The sequence below is a fragment of the Budorcas taxicolor genome, chromosome 20, assembly GCF_023091745.1.
Source record: "Budorcas taxicolor isolate Tak-1 chromosome 20, Takin1.1, whole genome shotgun sequence".
Taxonomy (NCBI): Eukaryota; Metazoa; Chordata; class Mammalia; order Artiodactyla; family Bovidae; genus Budorcas; species Budorcas taxicolor.
Window position 1 is genome coordinate 9,421,930 of NC_068929.1, and position 12,715 is coordinate 9,434,644.

A 12,715-nucleotide genomic window follows, 5' to 3' on the forward strand; every position below is an offset into this window, starting at 1 on the left:
AGGGGTCACTAGGATAACTGAGGAGTATATATCACTGTGATGAATTGCATGAAGGAGCCATGAGACCTGCTCTGCAAAGATGTACGGAGGCACCTCGGGAAAGTACCATGGGGAAGTCACTTAGGACTTAGGGCCCTGAGGCTGGAGGGGAGTTGGACCCAACACTGAATAGGCATAAGGGCAGTGAATCTGGGCTCTGGGAGAGGTGTGGGGAGCAGGCAGAGAGGAGGCAGGAGAAATAGGCAGAGGGCAGACAATCCTAGGCCTCATATGCTGTAAGGAGGAATTTGGGTTTTTATGAAGATACCCTAGAAGGACTTCAGGTAAAGGAAGGACATGATTACAGTTGGTTTTTGGAAAAAGCAGACTGGCTTTTACATGACTAACAGAGTGTAGTGGGCAAGAGGGAACATGCAGAGACTGCTGGGCTACTGCATTTGTCCATGTTCAAACACCAGTAGTGGCTTTGAGAAGGATGGTGAGTAGATTAGAGACCTGAAAAATGTTTTGGAGGCAAAATCTGCCATGGAGGCAGTAGAATAAGTGGTTCTGTAGAAGGATGCTGGAGCAGTCTGGCTGGGCTTGAGCTCTGGTTTCTGCCTCATACCAGCCATGTGGCCACAAGCAAGGCAGTTGTTGTTTAGTTGCTAAGCCATGCCTGACTCTTTCCAGCCCCATAGACTGTAGCCCACCAAGTTCCTCTGTCCATGGAATTTCCCAGGCAAGAATACTGGAGTGGGTAGCCATTTCCTTCTCTAGGAGATCTTCCTGACCCAGGGATCAAATCCATGTCTCCTGCATTGGCGGGTGAATAATCTTTACCACTGAGCCACTTAGGAAGTACAAGCAAGTCTGTAAACTTCACTTATCAAAGGGAGATACCAGAAGGTTACTGTGAGGATGACGTACAGAATACATGCAAAGCAGATGAAGTACGTGACTAATAGCAGCTATTTCATGTCAACTGTGGCTCAGGGGCTTTGGACGTGGAAACAGTCCTTGGTTGCTTGTCTGGGGATTGGAGTATGTATGCGGGTATGTATGCTGGTCTGCTCCTGTCCTTGTCTTTCTCCTTGCTGAATCTGTATTAGAGCAGCTGGGTGTGTGAGCCTGGGAGGGAGCATGGCACCTCTGTGTACATCCCCCAGCATGTTGGACTTCCCTGGATGTTGACCCCCTCTTAGAGGGCAAGGATTGCTTTTATTTCTGACTATGGCTTTAGTGTCTGGCACACAGCATGGGCCAAGTGAACTTGGACCTGGCCTGAACTGCATGCAAGTACCTGCCTGCAAGAGCTAGCAGGTAGCCATGAGGGGAGGGTGGGAGTGTCTTGGTACACAGTGTAGGGGGACCAGGCCAGGGAGTGAAGCTGACCTGTCCTCCTAGCAGCAGAGATCATCAGAAATACATTCAGATTCATGAGCACAGGTGTTTACTGCAATGTTATTTGTCAACTCAAAGCATTGGAAACAATGCTAGGTTTTCAGCAACTTCCTCATGATTCCATATGTAAGACCACATGCGTAGGATGGAGTAATTCAACAATTTTTTAAGAACCACTTTTGCAGGGCGAGTAGTTTACTCTGAAATATGGGCTCGTGAGATATTTTCTTCTTTCTTTTACATTCCCAATTCTACAAGAGCATGACTTATTACAATAATCAGAAAAAAATTAGAAGCATTTAAAAATTTTGCTCGTTTTACCAAATAGAGGGTTACAGTTTTTGATGGAATTAATCCTTATTTAGCAATCATTTAAAATGATGGTTATGAAGACATGTGATAATTTGGGCAGATTCTTATTATAGAGGAGGTTGAGTGAAAAAAGCAGAGATTAAAATTGTATGTTTTCTATGATTGGAATTATGAAAAAACTGCAAGTATATAGAGGAAAGAAATGTCTCAGTGTCATCTGTGGCTGTGTCATCAGCAGTGGCGTTGGGACCACGTTGTTTCATTTCTGTTTCCTCTTTGTTGGCAACTTCTGGTGATGTGGCTGTTTTATCATATGGTAAACATCATACCATATCATGAGGCCCATGGGTCCCTGAGAGGCTGATATAATCCCATTTTTTTTCAAGAGGATCTTTAGCTCAGAGCAGCAATGCAACCTCCTCCCCCACTAGCAAGTGGCCGGGACTGTCTGTTCATCCACGCAGCCTGCCATAGGTAACTATGGGTTAGAACAGAAATGAGTCAGCCAAGAAAAAATGAGTAGTTCATCAGGGATCAGGGCCTATGGAAGCCCATCCCCCAGCCCCCCACAACTTGACTCATTTGGTCCTGGGGGTGGGAAAAAAGGGTGCTGGGATTCGGGGTCAGTCCTTTGTCAGCACTGGTGTGGGTGGAGGGCCCTGCCACTTGGAACAAAATGGAAGGAATGGAGCAAATTTGTTTGCTTTTGTAAAGCTGCGAGCATCCATTTGACCAGCTTTTCACTTCCTTAATGAGAGCTTCCCCTGGGCCGTGTGGAGGATGTTTCTACTGGGGTGATGGTTGATGCTGCAGTCTAAGGAGGAGGCTGGTGGTGACTGAGAGGAGTCTGAGGGTCTGAGCGTCAGGTGCAGGGGCACTCAGGCATCCAGGTGGGCTGTTACAGAGGTGAACTTGCAGGACTTGTTCCTGGTTGGAGAATCAGGGGCTCCATCAGGAGCTTCTGGGTGCTTGGCTTGGCTGACTGGATAGGAGATGGGGGACTGGCCAGTGGGGAACACGTTGAGTGGAGGGCGTGCGGGCACCATGGGAGAGGTGGTTGGGGGAGGAGTCTGTCTGGCCACCCTTGGATGTAACTAGTCTGGAGCTCAGGATGGAAATTGAGGCTAGGGAACTGGAGCTTGAAGTCAGAAAATTCCCAGTTCATTTCAGAGAGCATAATGCTGATAAACAATGGCCAGGCGCCCCCTCCAGGATATCACCCACGGCAGAAGTAACCATGGGGATGACAAAGATGCATCTGACCCTTATTCCCAGTACCTTCGAGGAGGTGGAACAGCTTGTGACTTCACAGCTCAAATCTGAGCTGGGGAGATCAGCTCATAGCAATTGTACCTTGAGAGAGAATGAGAGGAGAGAGCAGGGAGGGAGAGAGGAATGGAGAAAGATTGAAAGAATCGCCTGGATTTTTTTTTTTTTTAACATGAAGGCTCTTGCAGTCATTGCCAAGGGTCACAGACTTGCGAGAATGTTCATCAGGCTTCTTTGAGAAGATGGGAGCATGCAAAGAGAAGCCCTGCCTTCTTTCTTGGTCCTGGGAGGTGGAGTTTCTTCTGAAGCTGATTTTTTTTCGCTGTGAAAGGCGCTGTTTGTCCCCAGGTTCACCTGAGAGAAGAAACTTGAGTCTTGCATTTGGAAGCGGTGCTAAACTGAGGAGAGGTATTCTAGGGAACACCTGTACTTTGGGACTAGATTCACCTGGCAACTCAGGTCATGTCCCTGTCACCTCTTAGCTTCATGACCTTGGGAATTCCCTTCACCTCTCTGAGCTCTTGATTCCTCATCAATTAACTGAGACACAGTCTTGAGATAGCCCGAATTGTAAGTTCTTGGAGCACTCTAGTTCTCAATGAATGATCATTTTATTCTCTTCCTGTTCGGATCTCTTTCCTTCATCCTGGGTTCTTAGTTTCCTGCCTAATTAGCTGGGTTTTGACAATTGGTTGAGACAGACCTGGTCTTCCCTTTCCTGGCTTTTCCTCCTGGGAAAGTGACTGGATAAACCTGGAGGAACTGTTCTACTGCTGCTGCTAAGTCGCTTCAGTTGTGTCCGACTCTGTGCGACCCCAGGGACGGCAGCCCACCAGGCTTCCCTGTCCCTGGGATTCTCCAGGCAAGAACACTGGACTGGGTTGCCATTTCCTTCTCCAACGCATGAAAGTGAAAAGTGAAAGTGAAGTCGCTCAGTCGTGTCCAACTCCTAGCGACCCCACGGACTGCAGCCCACCAGGCCCCTCCGTCCATGGGATTTGCCAGGCCAGAGTCCTGGAGCGGCTGCCATCGCCTTCTCCGGGAGGAGCTGTTCTAAGAGTAGCCAATTCAATGTCAGAACCCATGGGCCGCCTCTGGCTCTCTACAGTGACCTCGGGGGCCATCTCTTTGCCTTTGGGGAATGCAGGCAGTAGTTTTTGGTAAGCTACTTCTCAACACATCAGTTATAACATGAATAATCCTAGCACTTGTGAGAAATGCCTTTATATCCACTTTTCAGGTTGATGACAACCTTATGTACTACTACTCTTATTATTATCAGTACCACTTTTATTATTACCTCCATTATCACTACTCTTATTATTACCTCCATTTTATGGATGAGGAAACAGATGCTCAAAGAAGTGAAGTGTTTGGCAAGGCCACGCAGCAAGGACATTTAAGGACAAATAAGAACCCAGAACTATGGCTCCATTACCCTATTTTCTCTGCTATACCTCGATGACACCCTGCCCAGCTGTGGCTTGCCTGACTTCCTCCCTTTCTGCCCTTTCTCCCCTTTTGTTTTTGTCTTTATAAAATTTGCACTGTGCTGCATTGGATGTGTTGCTGGGAGACACACAGAGGTGCAAGACAAAAGCCTTGCTCTGGAGGAGCTTGCAAATGTGTGGTTTAGACAAGAAGATGCCAACCAACTTCTTGTCTGTGTCCTTGTAGGGTCACCTCCTCTGAGATGCCTCCCCTGATCTTCCGAGTCTGATGCCTCCTCTGAGCTCTGCAGGTCATCAGGGGGTCATGCATACTACTGTGTTGTTGCTACTCTGGTACCTTCAGCCTCTGGTCCCTGGAGGGTAGGGTCGCAGTGGCCCACTCATGTGTTCTCAGTTCTCAGAAGAGGGTATAGTATAGAGTGAGTGTCAGGTGTGCTGCAAGTTGAGCCCCACCCAGCCTTGGGACTGCCTCAGCATCCAACCCTGATAATACATCCTGAGTCAGGATTCAGAAAACCTGCCCCTGGTGGCTACGACCTGGGCAAACTCAGACTGGAGGGTGTCCAGGTATGTGAGGAAAGATCCTGAGGGTGCCTGAAGACCAGACCCTGAGCACAGTCAGTGGGGAGAATGCAGGGTGCAAGGGACGCATCAGGGCAAAGGGACCAGACCTCACCATTCCTGTCAGGCAAATGGACACATTACGTAAAACTGGTGGCGGAGAATTAGAAGTGAGAAGCTAGCAGTTTTTAAAGAGTTGGTGTCTGTGGCTTGTTGCTAAAAACAAGCAGCAACAGCACACCAATAAAACAAACAGAAACAGATACCCAGCTGAAGCCTCGGAACTAATATTACAGGATATTGACTTAGTGTTCCATCCACTTGTCAGTCCACTCACTGTCTGAGGCTTGTGCTCTGCTTTCGACCTGACCTGTGGTTGGCACTATGTAAGATATCGCACTGCATGACCCCAGCACACCAGGCTGGTGAGATCGTCACCCTGGTCGCAGGTGAGGCAAACAGGCTCACAGAAGCTGGGCATTCTCCCGAGTTCCATGCCCAGGAGGCTGTGGAGCCAGGCTGTACTTGCAGGCCTTAGCAGGGGCCTTGGCTGGGCGTAAGGGGTGAGGGAAGCTGCCGCCAGGGGAAGGGGAGCCCGGCTACCAGGGAATCACAGGCAGGGGCTGCTGCCGTGCCCAGCGAGCTGCGTCTTTCCTTCTGCTCTTCCTCTTCTGGCCAAAGGCTGGGGGTGCTGGCACTCTGTGTCAGGCCACCGCTCTGCTCACCTCCACCCAGCACTACACGGGGGAGTGCCAGAGCCAGTCTCCCCAGGAGGGTGGCCCGTCCACAGTCGGCAGAGCCCAGGCCCCTCTCCCGCCTGCAGGGCTCCGGTCACACGCTTTCTGCTCTGCTCTCTGTCCCACTCGTCATCTGCTGGCCCAGCCTCCTTCAGCTCCCGCTGCCTCCTTTTTCAGCCCCTCCTGCCCATTCTCCTCTCTCCCCACAGGAAGACTCTTCCTAATGCATGAATGGATGCATACAGACATGATACATTTGCTGTCCTTCCAACATCCCACGGCTTCCACGGGTGCCCTGCTCATTTGCCTCCTCCCACAGGTGCCCTCACCTGCCCAAAGTCCTGGTCCTTTCCTCGTAACATACGTCGTATGCCTCCCCGTCTTTTTCATGCTGTCTCTTCCAACCAAACTGCCTTACCTGCCTCCACCATTGGGCCAACTCCCTTCTCACCCCTCAGCACCCAACTCAAATGGCCCTGCCTATGAAGGCTTGCCTGCCTACCCACGTGCAGTCTGTCCTTCCCCCTCGGGATTCCCACACCTGCTGTATAACCTTCCAGTGACACACTGTTGGCATCGACTTTACCCGCTGTGTCTCCCACTATCTTCATCTTTGCACCCCAAAAGCCTAGTGAATGCTTGGCCACCCTAGGCACCAAATGATATCTTTAGTAAATAGGCAGGTAAATGAACAAACAAACAAAAAACCCCATGGTTGATGGAAGAACTCCATGGTGATAAATACCAGAGCTCTGGCTGACTCATTTTCAATGTATTTATTTAAAATTGGGGCCATATTTTTGCTTCTAAGCTTCTTGCTGATGACACATTCTCATAGATGTCCTCTTCCTGATATCACATTCCCCAGGAGGTGAGACCTCTTTTATAGCTTTGCCATTTGCTTCTTCCAGTTTTTCATCAAAATCCCAGGGGCTGCCTTCCATTGATGGGATTCTAATATTTGCTGACAGCAGCAAAAGGAGATAAGCGATTTTACTTTATTATCTGTTGTCTTGGTTTTTATTGCTCTCTTATTTTTTTTAATTTTGAGAAACACTTTAGGTAAGTTATTAAAAACACTGCCTGCTGGGTTAGGAGCAGAGTCATTAACTGGCATGAAGAGAATTTGCATGTGAGTGCTTGGTGGAAAAAAAAAAGGCTGTAAGAGTGTTTGATGTTTATTATTGCACTTCTGGCTAGGGTTTTATTGAAAATCAGAACAAAGATGTTTATGGCTGGGTGCTTTCTCTTGGCCTCATGAAATTGTACCATTGGAGTAACCTTGAAAAACATATATTATTGAGAATTGAAAAGCGAATGCAGCTTATTATTATTATTTTTTTTAAACAAAACATGTCTCTGGGAGAGAAAACGTCTGTGGCGCTGTCTCAGGCGGAATGTGCTCAGGGTGTGAGGCACATGCAAGCCCTGGCTGACGCGGTAACAGCTCCACTCCAGAGCCTGATGACTGGGCTGCTGTTATTGCCAGCTTCTCATTCTCATTGATTCAAACACTGGCACATAAATGCTGTAATAAAGCAAGTTACTTGCTAGTGAGTTTGGTATAGAAGACTCCTAGAATTTAGTGAATATTTTTATTTCCTGTGGGACTCCTGAGGGAGTTGGCCGATTTAAAGTCTGCACACCAGTTGTTAAACTGTTGCAAGTATGTAACCAAGCTTTGGGGGAATATTTATACCATGGAAATGAGCAAACACTGAATCATGCATCATCCTCCTTTCCCAGCCCAGGGCAGTTAACCAGCACACTTGCGTGAAGGGCAGTACAGAAAAGGGGAAATCCGTGGGTTGGAGGTTTGACACTGTGAGTTTATATGAACTAGAGCAAGTCATTTCAGGTCTCTGAACCTGCATTTCCCAAGCTGTAAAATAAGACAATGCTGTCTGCACCATAGGCCTGGCCTGAGGACAAAATGAGATAACATAAACCCCACAGAAGCTTCAGAAACGTGAATTTCCTCCTGTTTCATTTTTGGGAAGTTGGTCATGCGACTGGATGGAATGCTCCCACCTAGGGCGGGCCTCAGTGGGGAGCCACAGCTGGCTCCATCTCACTAGGCCCTCCTTCTCAACACCCTGGCTCAGTTCTTTCTCCTCGCCCACCCTTTCCACCAGGCCAGCTTTTGACCTTCCAGTTCCATCCCACCTTCGCCTTTCCACCTTTGTGTAGTTAAGACAACCATCAGATCTTGCTTGAGAAATCCTTGGTGGCCCCCACGTCCTGTCGGCAACAGTGTGAGGTTTTAGCATGGTAGTGCAGGCTCTGGCAACCCACTCCAGTGTTCTTGCCTGGAGAGTCCCAGGGACGGGGGAGCCTGGTGGGCTGCCGTCTATGGGGTCACACAGAGTCAGACACGACTGAGCGACTCAGCAGCAGCAGCAGCAGGCTCTCCCAGAGGTGGCCCTTGCTGCTCGTCCCTCTGCCATTCCCTGTGTTTCAGTGCTTCAGGCCTCTCTCAGTTCTACAAAACCCCCTCTCCTTTCACTTCTCCTGGTCTTTGCCCATGCAGTTTCCTCTGGCTCGATTGCCTACATTTTCTGCCTTGTGACCCAGACCAGGTCTCACCTCCTTCTGAAATTTACCCTTGATTCCCCAAGTCACTTTCTCATCTGGATTCCCAGAGTCCCAGCCCTTCCTGCACCCATCACTCCCCTGAGACGGCACGTTGACTTCACCTAGAGTTCCCGTGATACCTGGTTGGATTGCTGAAAGTAGTGAAGGGCTTCATAAAGTTTTCTCACATCCCCTGCTGGGATAATAAAAGCAAGATAGATGTTCATGGACAGTGAAACAAGAATTTAAAAATTATTGTTTTTACTTAATTGATTTCATTGAGCTCTTATTATGTGCTGTGTAGTTTGCTAGTCATTTTCCATTTTATCTTTACTCTAACTTATGAAGTAGGCATTGTTTTTGATGTACAGGTAAGGAAACTGAGGATCAGTGAGGTTAGCTAAGATGCTCAACGTCACACAGCTAATAAGTCAGGCTTTCTGGCTCAGAGGGGTATGTTTGTCTATGATGTGCATATATGTTTGTGTGTGTGTCCTTTTGTCTGTATCAGCTTCCAAATCAGGAAACCCTGCACATATGGGGAATTGGCTAAATTAAACTAAACTGAAAAGTGGTTTACTAGAATACTAAAATTTTGCTGCCTATCCCTATTTGCCAAGCATTAGGCCAATTTTTCTTTGGCTCTCTTTTTTTCTTCTCTTTAAATACCCTGCTTGGCCAAGTCCTAAAAGCATTGATCCAAAAGGAAAAAGAGAAGCAAACATTTCCCGAGGGAGAAATGCTATTTTCCTCATGGCTTGCCATGTGGCTTGCCTCCTGGTCCCCTCACACAGGGGAGGGTTAAGCTCCTGACTTCCTCACCCTCTGGGCCTCTGCTGCGGCACTGCATGATTCTTTTAAATGGGACTTAAAAAAAAATTATGATATTTAAGCTCCTGGAACTGTCAGAGGAAGACAGGTCCTAACAAAGTGATTGTCTGTGAGCTTTGTCGTGTCACCACCATGTTCTATAATTATAAGGAAACGTCGTCATAGCAACTGCCACAGAGGCCTGGCTTCCTCTCAGAGATGCTGGCAAGCTCCTCAGCTCTGTGATCCGAACAACTGCGGGGGAGTTTGTTTCTCTGAAGGGATTCAGCTCTCTCTTGGGCAGTAATCGTGAACTCATTCTAAGTCTCCGCAACCTGTGCTCAGTTTCACTCTACAGTCTGACGGACTTGAGTTCAAACGCCAGTCTGAGAACTCACTAGCTGTGTGAGCATGTCACCTTACTTCCCTGAGCCTCAGTTTCCTTTTTAGGAATATGAGTAAGCTTGCCAATGCCCACCTCTGAGGGTTGTTGTAATAATTGTGTTTAGGATGTGCCAGGCAGAGTGCCTGGCACACAGACACTCAAATATATATATTGGACATCTTCCCCTTCACCTCTTCACTGCTAACAAATGAAAAATATTGAATTAGAGAAGTATGGATGTTTCCTATTATTATTATTAATAATATTATTATTAATTTTCTATTATTATTAATTTTTCTATTATTATTATTTTTCTATTATTATTATTTTTGTTAGCATTTCTATTATTATTAATTTTCTATTATTAATTATTATTAATAATTATTATTTCTATTATTATTTTCTATTATTATTAATATTTAATTATTATTAATTATTATTTCTATTATTATTTTCTATTATTATTACTTTTGTTAGCATTTGTATCTAGAAAAACAAGTAAATAGAAATTCTAGGCTGAATAATTTATATCAAGGAGAGAGAGGTAAAAAGAGAGGAGAGAGGAAAAACAAATGAATATTCAGCTAGATGAAACTAAATTTGCTTTATTTTTTTCTTATCTTTTTTCTTTAATTTTTCATTTTACTTTGGAGCATAGTTGATTAACAATATTGTTTTAGTTTCAGGTGTACAACAAATATATCTATTCTTTTTCAAATTCTTTTATCTAAAAAGAAATGACAGAAATGAACTTACCTACAAAAACAGAAAGAGACTCACAGACTCAGAGAATGAACTTATGGTTGCTGGGGGGGGGAAGGGATAGTTACAGAAAGAGACTCACAGACTTAGAGAATGGACTTATGGTTGCTGGAGGGGAGGGATAGTTAGGGAGTTTGGGAAGGTCATGTACACACTGCTATATTCAAAATGGATAACCAGCAAGGACCTGTTATTGTAGGTCCTTGTCAGTTATCTTATTTTAAATACAGCAGTGTGTACCTGTCAATCCCTCACTTCAGTCTAGCCCTATCCCTACTCCTTCCCCACTGGTAACCGTTAAGTTCCTTCTCTAAGTCTGTGAGTCTGGTTTGTAAATAAGTTCATTTCTGTCGTGTTTTTTTTTTTTTAAGATTCCATATATAAGTGATATCATATGATATTTGTCTTTCTGTGTCTCACTTCACTTAGTATGATAATCGTTAGGTCTATCCATGTGAAACTGATATTTAGAATTCCTCCAACACTTTAAAAAAAATTGCATTTCTCTGAGGCTAAGAAAAAAGATATCTAATCTCTAAAAAATATTCTAACCCGAGTAAGGAAACCTGGTTTCTAGTCTTAGTCTCTGAGCTTCCGTTTTCTCATCTGTAAAACGAGGAAGTTGAGTGGGAGGGTCCCCAGGGGCGCTTCCGTCTGAGATGTTCTAAGGCAGTGCTTTCCATCAGGGATGACTTTGTTCCCCAGGAGACATTTTTGGTTGTCACCAGTCTGTGTGTGCATTTGCATATATCTGTGCTACTGGTATCTAGTAGGTTAAGTAAGGCCAGAGATGCTGTGGCCTTAAATATCCTATGATGAACAGGACAGCTCCCCACAATGAAGCATTACCCTACCTAAAATATCAATAGTGCTGAGGCTGAGAAAAACTTGGCCCAGGATTTATCACTATATTTGTTGGTCTGAAAATGGGAATTATGCCCCTGTCACCCCACCGTGACATATCAGATTTGTTGAATATTCAGTTTCTTATCCTAGCTGTCTCCTGGAGATTTGAAGCCCTAGAAAAATTAGTAAGGGTAAAAACAAGACCTCTCAAGGTCCTAAGGGACTTGATAAAATACGAGATAGTCACAGAAAGTGGGAAAAATGAGCTCTCTTGAATTTTCTTTTCCCTTGGTACCGCATAACACTTAATGGATCAAAGGCGATTGTTCACGGGCAAAGTAAAATGTACACAATGCAATTTTAAATCCATAAATAGCTTTATTATCTTTATAGATAGGATAAAAATAAGTCATGTTTATATTTCAACTGCATCCCTCATTTTCCAGCTTGTCTTTGATTTTGACATTCCAAGTCCTAGCCAGTGTTTGTCTCTTCTGAGAGTCATGTGTGACCACCTTCCCCGGCTGCTTAAAACCCTTCTGGGGCTTTCCCTGGCCTTCAGGGTGAAATCTAAACTCTTAAGTCTACTAACCCTGGTCCTCAGAACCTCTTTCTCATCTCTTCAACCTCCTCTCCTTTCTCACTTTGCACCCCTCCCACCAACCTAAATTACTCATGGAATGCTGGACACACTCTGCCCTATCCTGCATCCACTCCTCCAAACAGCTGTTTCTCCCGCCCTGAATGCTTTTTTCTCTGCCATGGTCTAGCATGTACGTTTTCGTCTCATAGGCTGGCTCACACATCCCCTTCCGGGTGAAGCCTGTTCTAACAGCCCCTCCTCGCTTCCCCACTGTCAGCTGTGGTCCTGCCCCTTTCTTCCTCCAGGACCTCACTCACTCGGGAATTTGTCAGCTGGACCTCCTCCTTGCAGTTGTTTTCTTACATGTGTTTTCTCTGGCCCTATGAAAGCCTGGGCTCCTGAGGACAGACACCACCCTTGGTTCACTTCTGAATCCTCTACTGTGACTATCAACCCTGGGACCTTAGGGGTCAGTAACTTTTAAAATATGAGTAAGAATTGGATGAAGGTACTCAACGGTACAAACTTCCATTTATAAAAAGATAAATACTAGGGGTGTAATGTACAACATGATAAATATAATTAATGTTGCGGTATGTTACATGTGAAAGTTGGTAAGAGTAAATCCTAAGAGTATTCATCACACGGAGAAACTTTTTCTTTTATTTTGTATTCATACGAGATGATGGATGTTCACTAAATTTATTGTAGCAGTCATTTCATAAGGTATGTAAGTCAAATGATTATGCTGTCCACCTGAAACTTATTCAGTGCTATATGTCAATTATATCTCAATAAAACTGGGAGAAATAAAGAACGCAAAAGTTTTGGAGATTTTGTGTAGGAAATGCCCATTGAAGAGCACTCAGATTGCTGGGTAGAGAAAACTTTACACAGATAAGAAGTTGAAGATAACTAAAACCTGCTTTAAACTATAAAAAAGTAATACATATAGTACATGCACAAAATTCCAACAGTATAGAAAGGCAAAAACTGAAAAAATATCTCCCCTTCTCTCCATAATCCTTTCATCCAAACTATC

The 12,715-nt window shown here is 45.3% G+C and overlaps 1 protein-coding gene across 1 annotated transcript in view; it reads left to right on the top strand.

The window, feature by feature from the left end:
• The window catches only part of NSG2 (neuronal vesicle trafficking associated 2), a 76,780-nt gene that overhangs the window by 23,813 nt on the left and 40,252 nt on the right, over positions 1 to 12,715 (top strand). The window lies entirely within an intron of this gene.